The 9,776-nt window shown below is 42.5% G+C and overlaps 1 protein-coding gene across 1 annotated transcript in view; it reads right to left on the bottom strand.

The window, feature by feature from the left end:
- Positions 1 to 5,001: 5,001 nt before the first annotated feature.
- Positions 5,002 to 9,776, bottom strand: part of CCNYL1 (cyclin Y like 1) — a 236,616-nt gene continuing 231,841 nt past the window's right edge. The window contains exon 10 of the mRNA XM_065751098.1: positions 5,002 to 5,017. The gene's annotated coding sequence lies outside the window, so the exon portion shown is untranslated. The remainder of the gene's footprint in view (positions 5,018 to 9,776) is intronic.

Below are 9,776 nucleotides of genomic sequence, written 5' to 3'. Positions count from 1 at the left end.
ATACATCTTTATAAAGTGGTGTGTATCTTCCCATCTGTTAACTCTCTTAAAAAGAATTCATTAATTCTGCTTGCCTCAGAAAGGAAAATAAGGATGTTCTGTATTTGTGTGGAATAGCAAAATTTAACAATAATGAATTGCTATGTAGAAAATACAAATGTACAAGTATATGCCATAATTTCAGTGTTCAGTCATCTTGTATTTTTCTTGAATTATATTCCTTTAGTATTTCTAAGTGTTCAAAATAACAACAGAAGTCCACTAATATAACATTACTAAGTCTAACGTTCAGGCAATAATTTTCTTCTATTAAAAAATATTCAAAAAGATCACAGCCATTCTTCCATTGAGTCATATAAGGGAAAGTTACAGCTGAATTAAGGATTTTTTTTAAGTCACATTGCAGTTAATAGAGGAAAACTGTATCATACTGTAATTTTTACTTATATGAAAATGATAAAGTTCTCAATGCTGAAAATGAGGGGTTTTTTTTAAGTCACAAAAATAATAATTGCCTAGTACAGTAGTATATGCATGACTTGTGTATGAAATTTGGAGCAGCTTACTAAAGAAGATTGAAATAGGTTTGATTGGTCTATGAAAGTTGGGTTATAGAGTGGATGGCTTATATTTTCCATAAATTTGCATCATTTGAACTTTTCTCCCTGTTTTCCCACTATGCATTTTGCCAGGTAAATATATTAACCTCCTTTTTGTTTTTTTATGGACTTACTAATTTTTGTTTAATCCTTTCTTCGATGAAAAATATATTGCAGTGGAGACAAATATATATATATATATATTTTTATGTACTCTCTGTATGTATTTAGATGCATGTGTATGTCATGCAGAAATTCCAGGATTAAATTCTGAGTTACAGCATCAGACGGTAGCACTGGTAGCAGGTATAATATTCTTTTTCAGATTTCATTCTTAAATTGTCTTAAATTGGGCTCAGACTGTGACATAATCCAGCAATGTAAGATTTCCCATGACGTACTTGTCACTTTGTCACTGATTTAAGGTTCCTCCTTTCAAGCTGAAGAAAAAAGCCCTCGACATTTTTAATATATTATAATTTTTACAAGATTTTTTATGCAGTAACTGCTGTAGTTAAGTGTGTGGTAAGCCTTTAAATGTAGGAGGAGGTTTAGACCATTAAGTTCAACTGCATTTTAGGCTTCTATGTAGTCATAGAAAAACTCAAAGCTGTAGACGTGCATTTATTTTATTTTTTTATTTATTCTTTCCCCCTAATTATGTTTGATTTTGATGTGAAACGTAAGAAATCAGATTTCTCATTTTGAGATGTCTTTTGTGCTGACTAAAACTGGTAGTGGAACTTCTGCTTCTGCAGAAGAGATTTAGGCACTCGTTTGAATCAAAATGGGAGTCCTGTTTGGCACAAATTTATCTGGGACGTCAGCATATCACCAATATGGAAGTTGCAAACAAGCTGGTGCTTGAGCCGAATGCTGTTGAAAACAAAGAGGTGCTTCCATAACTTAGGAGCAAACAACAATTGGCATTGGTTTAAAAACTTTTTGAGACGATTAGCTCTGGGAGAGCCAATGTGGAATGCTGGGCCACGTGGGCTAACCCTGGCTGTTGGTATTCTGGGGGCTGCTAGCTGGTGACTTGGTTCAGGCTTCCACACTAGGGCAGTACCAGTTCAGCTGTGGTTACTGTTGAGAGATGGGCCTACACCAGTAGGAGGGATAGTGCGAGGTTTTCAGATAAATCCTCATTTACACCAGAGCCCTTCGATATTTATCTGGGCTTAATGCAGGTCTGATTTAGTGGCTGTTGTGGTGCATTAGTAATATGGAATTACTTTTGTGGCCAATTCTATTTATTTCACTGTAGTTTAGTTACATATGTGCATAACAATCAAGAACTAATTGGAGTTATGCTAGTTTATAGTGTAGTAGTCAGATTTTTTTTAAAGCCTACTAATCAGTAATTGTGTGACGTTGCAAGGCATTCAGTTGGTGAACTTCAGTGCGTAGGTCACACCCTAACTGTCACAGTAAGGAAGGATTTCTGCAAAGTTCTTGCAGGCTTCTGCAGATAGATTACATCTGTCAGGACCATAGATCTTGTCTGGTAGCTATTTTAAAGCAAAAATAACTACCCTTATAATTTACTAGTTTTTAGATCTCCCAAAAGTTAATTTTTGTAACTCATTCACTAGTTCTTAAAACAGCAAAAATGTATGAGGTTTATATTTCTAGAGCACTTGATTCACTTTTTTCTTTTGTGCTTCAGAACTGTATCATGAAGTATCACACTTCCATCGTGTTTATTCAAACGAAAAGAAAATAAAAAATGTTTCTGTAATATTTAGGTCAAACACAAAGAAACGGGCAAGTCTGTGTTATTGCTGACTTTCATTAGTCACTTCTGAATTTCTTGATTTTGTGACTCCTCTCTTTCACAGTCTTGAAATGTATTTTAAAAGGTTTGTCTGTAATTTTTCTCGTCTGCGTTTTGTCTCTAGAGGAAAGTGTGCTCTATTCACATTTATACAAGCTGGAATCTTATTTTACAATCGCTGTTGATTATTTTTCCCCAGTATGCAGAAGAAAAGAACACAGCAAAAACTGATTTCTAGGGTTTGGTCTTCTGTAGAAGCTGAAATAAGGATATGTGAAACTGACATTTTCCTTATTGCAGACAGTAAAGAGAAGAGAGCATTAATTTCTGAGCGAGCTTTTCTGGGGAAGAGGGGGAGAAACCCTAGAATGTGGAGTCTCTTCAGAACCCTTTTGTTAACGGGTATTTTTGTTTTTTTCTCTCAAATGATTGAGTAAATATCATGTATGAATTTATAAATATTTGCTTTCATTATTTCTTTTGTATAAGCTGCCCAATACCCTTGCTATGCTGTATAAGTTGTGTTTCATGGAACAGTGTGAGTATGAAATAAAAGCTAATTTTTGTTTTTTAATCATCCGTGGATGCCACTATGAAAGCTGACATTGTTAAAGCCACTACAGAGTTTTCTATGAATACTTGTAAGAATTGCTTTGTTATATATAAACCTAAATAAAAAGATTGTATTGATACAGAGACATTGGATAAGAACATTTAAAAGGCTATTCTTTAGGTCTAAAAGAAAAGGCTTGCTGTAAAATGGTGCATTATTCCATTTATTAAAGATCATATTAATGACAAAAAGCATGGTCTTTTGTGGGTTTTTCGTGGTGTTATTGGCCATGAGTAATATGTGCTCCCAGGAGTGGAAGTAGAACTGTTGCAGTTCTGTTTTGTTGGTGGAAGGGTGGGGACCCACTTCATTACTGAGAGCTGAAGGAGACTTTGAGATACCTTGGGCATGTGACAGATGATACTTTGCACTGTTATCAGATGACTGTGAAATAATCAGGACTTGCCTTTGCTGTGTTAATGCAGTGTCTCCTCTTGCTGTTTTGCCCATTCTCACTGGTCAGCACTTAAGATGCTTGCATTGGCAACTAAATATCATTTGTGTGCATTTCGGAGTGCTGCAACAGGCATCTTGCACCTTGAAGTGCCAAGCAGTGTATGGTGAGATCTCACTGGCTTCAGCTCTTCCTTTTATGTGGATTGGTGGGGCCCATCCGGCACCTCAGTTGCTTTGGTGTTTACATTTCCTTACTTAATTCTTGTCAATTTATTTTCTTGTACCCATTTTTGCAAGCAAACGAGATGGTGGTGCAGGTCTGACATTTCTCTGGCCAGATGACTTCCTCCAAAATGCAAATGAGAGAGATAGCATGAAGAGCTTTCTTGCCGTCGTAAATAAGGATGAAGCAACAAACTGAGGCAAGTAGTGCACGGGTTGAACACCTGCCTATACTGCAAATCAACTCAGCACCGCAAATGAATTCAGAAACCCTTGGCTACAGGGAGGGACCATTACAAGCCTCACCTCTCTTGTGAGCAGGAAGCAGCCTCAACCTCCCACGGTGTTCCAGGCTGGATCTGCAGCTCCCCGGGGGGGGTTCTGCATCAAAAGGATTAGGAGATTAGAACAGTTATTGACAAAGGAGAAGGTCCCTCCTTGAAAGACAGCACTCTGCATGCAGTGGCTTGCTCTTGGCTCAAGATAACTGAGCAATCCAGATCACAGGAAAGAGAGAGGCTAGCAAACCAGATTTTATTATCTACATTTAAAGCTTTAAGGACAGGCTCACAAGGCTCTTTTTTTATCCAGGTGTCTCAGTGACAACGATGAGAGCCTGAGATCTCTTAAGTCCTCTCAGGATGAGCTCCAAGAAATTGATGCGTTCCCATCAGGCAGTAGTCACAAAGAGTCACTGGAGGCCACCTGGAGCTCTCATATGCTGAGAAGCGCACAAAGCTCATTCACTGTTGCAGGCAGGCCCCTTTTCTGCTGCTTCACTTTGGGTAGCTGCTCTCCTTCTGGCACAAGGAAGAAGCTAGTGGCAGCTCTTCAGCAAGTCAAGAGGGATGCTGATCATCAGCAAAGCCCGGAATTCTGTCCTCCAGTTTTATCTTTGCTAGTGCCCTGGAAGGCTGGGAGCATGTGTGTGGGGCAGCCATGTGAAAGAAGTAGATGCCCACCCCGCCCCCCCAGCAATTATCACTCCTTGCAGACAGCAACAGCAGTCAAGTCCTGCCTTAACCCAGCAGGTGTGGCTGAGTCTTATCCTCGGGGCATCAGAACCCTTGAGTCAGCTCTGCAATAACAAAGTGTTACTGGTGAGTTTTACTGATATATTTTTCACTGGGTGTGTGAGTTATTCAGTGCTAAGAAATAGTCTCCTGAGAGATTTCCCTGCGGGACCTCATGTGCACACTTGAGCCAGCTCTCTCCTGCAGAAATAACCACTTTCATTCGGCTTTTGCTTTGCTACTGGGAAATGAAAGTAAAACAACAATAATTATATTCTCCTTTGTTCCAGAGCCACAATGCAGCTGCTGAATGTACTTTGTGGAACACAGCCACATCAGTCTTTTGCTTGTTTCCATTCAGGTTTCCACATCCCCCCCCCCCCCACACACACACACACTTCTTGCTAATTCTGATGTTATGTAAATTCTCTGTATGCAAGAGATTATAGACAGCTGCTCTCTGGCATGACACAAAGCACATTCTATTGGATAAGAAGGTTAATTTTACACAGATGGAAAAACTCCAGTATAACAAAATATTTGTATGTGTATAAAATCTCCTTTTCACGTTAGCCTGGTTGTCATTCTCCTTTAAATTAGTTAAAATGTTTTGATTTCCAGAATTTAAATGGTACCCTTAGACCTACTTTTATGTCAGAGGATGTTCCTCTCTTCCGATCCCAGTACCACAGGGAAAGTCTGGGAGACTTGCACAAATGTGGACCTGAATGCAGCTGGCAGGCTCTGGGGCAGCCCTGTCTGTAGGGAGGGGGTCACGGAAGATGATTAAGGAAAGCAAGACTCCATTTACTAGGAAGCATTTGAGTAAAAAGCATTTCTAGATGGGGATCCCAGGAGCATGGGGCAGAATTCAAAGATGCAAATGAGTAAGTCTGGAAACAATGGATCTAGATGCATTTCAGTTCCTGATGAGAGAGAAGGACAGCATCTTCCTAAGGCAGCTCATCACAGTCCAAGCACATTTTTAGAATGAGCACATTGAACCCTGTACGGACCCCACGTAAGTTTGGCTGTGTGTTGGATGAGGGGCTACTAGCTGCACTGGGACTTGGAACGTTGTCTAGCTTTGTTTGATTTTCATTTTCTCAAAGGCCATATTCTCTCTCTGGCTGTCCTTGAGGCAAAGTCAGGCTGAATGCAAGGTGTGATGCATGAGGATGGAATAGCACAATTGAGACAAACTGATAGATGGGACCAGGCAAATTAAAAGCTCCCATACTCCTCAGGGCTCAGTGCAAAGAGGCTTCAGAGCACTAATTGATCCTTGCTCTCTGAATAGGTATTTTCCTTAATCAGAACATCCCAGACCCCCACCCCATCATGCACTATGCTAATATAAGTTAAAACTATTTTAACAGCAAGGTTACTATAGATACGTGGAGATAAAAGTCATGTTATTTCAACTCTCTTCCTCAGTGAACCAATTTGCTATGCTAGAATGCCTTTCACAACTTCTTGAGCTTTTATAAATGTTATGAAAACAAACAGAAGCAAAACAAGTTTGTAGACCTGAATGAGAATAACCTATCTTTCTTCTAGGTTTTAAGTGAACAGTGTTTATAGATCTGTGCCTATTAATCACATATAAGGGATGTTTATTATTCTGTAATACGGACATAAAACATACATTACTGAAATATTTCCATTTACCTAGTTAATTGATAACTTTGACAACTGCAATATAAATATTTTAAACAGTAACATGGTTCTATTATACTCACAGTATAGAAATTGTGTCTGTGTCTTGTGAGAGCACTGTTTGATATTCTTAGGTCAAGGGTTTTCTTCTACAGTTCATACGCATTGTTCTGCCTGTGGACTAGAAATACAGAAATGTTACCTCTCCATACACAATGCAGATGTACACAAACCTTTGTATTATTTTACAAGCTCTGTGATTTTGTGCTATAAGGTTTTGGAACAATCTTTTTTAAGTTCTCCTAAAATGAAGGAAATATTTGTTGTTGGAAGGAAGGAGTTACGTGCAACGTGTTGTCTTAATGCTAGTGAGGGATTAACACCTCATGATATTACTTTTAAGAGTGTAACCTCATAACATGTGGCAAGAGTGTATTTTGCTTTGAGTTGCCTTTTACTTACTGAGGCTTGACTTGTGTCCCAGTCTCCATCTGTTGTTTTTATTGTTTTAATCTTAATACCTTATTTTCAATCTGCTTGCCTTCCCAGATCCCCCAAACATTCTGTAGTATTAACTGAGACCTTAAAGGCTTTGTGAGAAGCAAATTCTATTATATTTGTCCTACCTTAAAAAGTCTTTTTCCCTTGTTGCTGTTGAGCACTCAGAAAAACAAAGCTAACCCACTTTGCAGGGGAGAGATGGGAGATGCAGCAAAATATCCTGGGGCATAATTTTCTGTTTAGATTAGGCTCCTAGAATCTTTAATCTTTCAACCCTCAACATTACTTGCAAGTACTGTAGGTGTAACAATTATAGGCAGAAGAGTGCTCCTTTATGTGTGCTGCTTTGCATTCATTTAATTTCAGAATAAGACAAGAACACATTTGAAGCTACTTGGGTGCATTCATTTTTTATCAGCTTTGCTCACTACTGATACTTTTAACAGTACATTTTTTCATATACATTATTATGAGCAGTAAGGAATTCTACTTATAAACCTTCAGTCCTCAGGACAACAAAGTTCCTTAAACAGTAGTTGCCTTTGTAGTTAGCACGTTGGGACTGGGGCTTATGAACTAGTTCTCCAGTCATTGATTGATGAAAGCACTGGGTTGGGAGATGGTGGTAGAAGGCTCACAGGCATTGTAACCATCATTTTCAATCTTTTTTTTTTTTTTTTTTTTTGATCCCTGTTGGCTCCATCACATTAGGTGTTATGGGCAGAGTAAGAGCCACTGATGGGATGAATGCACAGCCAACAGGTGCTGCGTGAAGATGTATGAAGTGTGTGGAGTAGATGGCCCAGGCACCCTCCAGCAAATCAGAATGTGGGAAGCAGCGTGACAGCTGAAACAAGCCCAGCTCTGGGAAAACATGCACACTTCAAGAAAGGTGGAGCATCTGGGTCCAATTCACAGCTGGAGGGCAGCATTACTTCCACTTTTGTGTTATCAAGAAAGTAGTTTCTAAACTACTCTAAAATAATTCATAATCCTGCTTTAGTTGTTTTTATTTCCATAGGGTGTAGGAGTAAGATCCTGTTGCAACACATTTGTTAGTTTAAGCAAATTAATGTATGAAGTGCACACAGTTTGATTAGGTCTGAGTACACGATTTTACATGTTGGATGTTTTTGAAAAAAAAAGAGGTTTTCTGCTCTTGGCTGAAAATGGCAACAGTGAAGCAAAGTATACATCGGTTAACCTGCTTCATCTCCCCTGGTGTGTCCTGGGCTGCAGATGAAGCAGCAGCAGCAAGGTCTGCTTACTTCTCCAGGCACACTGGCTCCTGTCTGCCTACTTTGCAAGCAGTTACCTGCAGAGCATTACAAAGCCTGGGTTCTCTTGGGCAGTATGTGCATGGAGTTGCTGCAGAAGTTAAGAGATCCCTTCACCTCTACTGCCTGCTGTCTCAGCTGTTCCTAGTGAGGCAAGCAGTTTCCTCGATGTTTCCCTAATTAAATGACTACTTGGGATTATGATGCTTTGGCATGCTGTTCTAGCAGTACTCATGATAGCTACAAGAGGAGGACTGTGAGTGGCCCTCCATGTGCTGTTCATAAGGTGACTTAATCACTTACATGCTGTAAGAAGGAGGTACAGCAGTGATAGCACTCTGCCAAGTTCTGGCCTTTCCCCAACAGCCACTTTCAAGGGTAGCCCAGGACAGTTCAACACCGGGCACAGCCGTGCTGCCAGCTTTGGCTGACCTATCTGCTCTTGTGGAGTCTACATCACCAGTATGTACGTAGCCTGTGAGCAGGCATCGTGAGCTTTGAATAAAGCTTAATTACCTCAGTGCACAAGAGCTGAGTAGCTTCATAACAACCTCCCCCAGCAACGCATCAACTGTGTTGCCTTCTGCTGGTCTGATTTTCTGTTCCAAAAATCGACTGCCTCTTCCAAGGCTTGACATAGACCTGTGCCCAGGCACTGTTACCAAGGGCCTGCACCCACGAGCTTGCTTTTCAGGCTTGTTAAAAGCGTCAGCTACAAGAACGAAGCTGTGCAAAAGGGGAATGGGGCTTTTAAGTGTGTGTGTGGGGGGCGGGGGCTTCATTCAAGAACAGTATCAGAGAGAGAAGAAATAAACCACCTGCCCAAGGGAGAAGAGCATGTAATTTGTTGTCACACTATTTGTATCATGGCAATGGTACTCAATTGAAACACACAAGCTGCAGAGCAATATTGACTAGAATTTAGCATCTGGCTGGGGACAGTCCTCCCGTTCCGCCCAGGACTGGCGCTGGCAACAAAGAAGAGAGCCGATCGATTCCTCCGTGCCTGAAGGTGCTGAGGGCCGCTTGCCTCGCATCAAAGCGACGCAGCGCGTGAACGCAGGCCTGACACAAAGCTGCATTCTCTTCGAAGGACACGGCGGAGTAAAGGGATGCCCGCAGCTACCCGCTACCTTTAAAATACCGAGGGGAAGACGCAAAGAGCGGTAAACAGCGATTAAGCGGAAGGACGGGCAAATCTGCCTGGATATTACCCACACATCAGTAGCGCTAAGCTGGTGGCGAGGCGATTGGATAAGCCGCCGCTGAGCCCTCGCCCTTCCCCGCGCCGCGCTGGCATCGTCCCGCCGCCGTGCAGCCGGCCCCGGGACGAGCTCCCGCTCTCGGGTCACCGTTCCCCGCCGGGCCGCGGGTTCCCCGCGTGACAGTTCGCCTCGGCGGGGAGCGCCCGCATCCACGACCCCGCGGCACGTGCCGGGGCGGCGCGGGGCCGCGTGTCGCTTTAAGCGCGGCCCCCTCCCGCTCCCCGCGCAGGCCCGGCCGCTCCGCAGCGCTGCCCGCAGCCAACGGGCGCGCCGTAACTGCGCGAGGCGAGCGGCGGCGCGGCCAATGGGAGGGCTCGCGGGGCGGCCGGGGCGGGGCGGGCGGCCGGGGCACTATTGTTGATGAGGCGCGCGGCGTGCGGGGCTCCGGGCCGGGCGTGAGCGGAGCTCGGCGCGGCGGCCGTCTCCGAGGCGTCGGATCCCCGCGAGGACCCGC

This window comes from Cyrtonyx montezumae, unplaced genomic scaffold, assembly GCF_038088225.1.
Source record: "Cyrtonyx montezumae isolate F1298 unplaced genomic scaffold, pur_monq_1.0 scaffold_7, whole genome shotgun sequence".
Taxonomy (NCBI): domain Eukaryota; kingdom Metazoa; phylum Chordata; class Aves; order Galliformes; family Odontophoridae; genus Cyrtonyx; species Cyrtonyx montezumae.
This window is presented reverse-complemented; position numbering and strand designations above follow the sequence as displayed.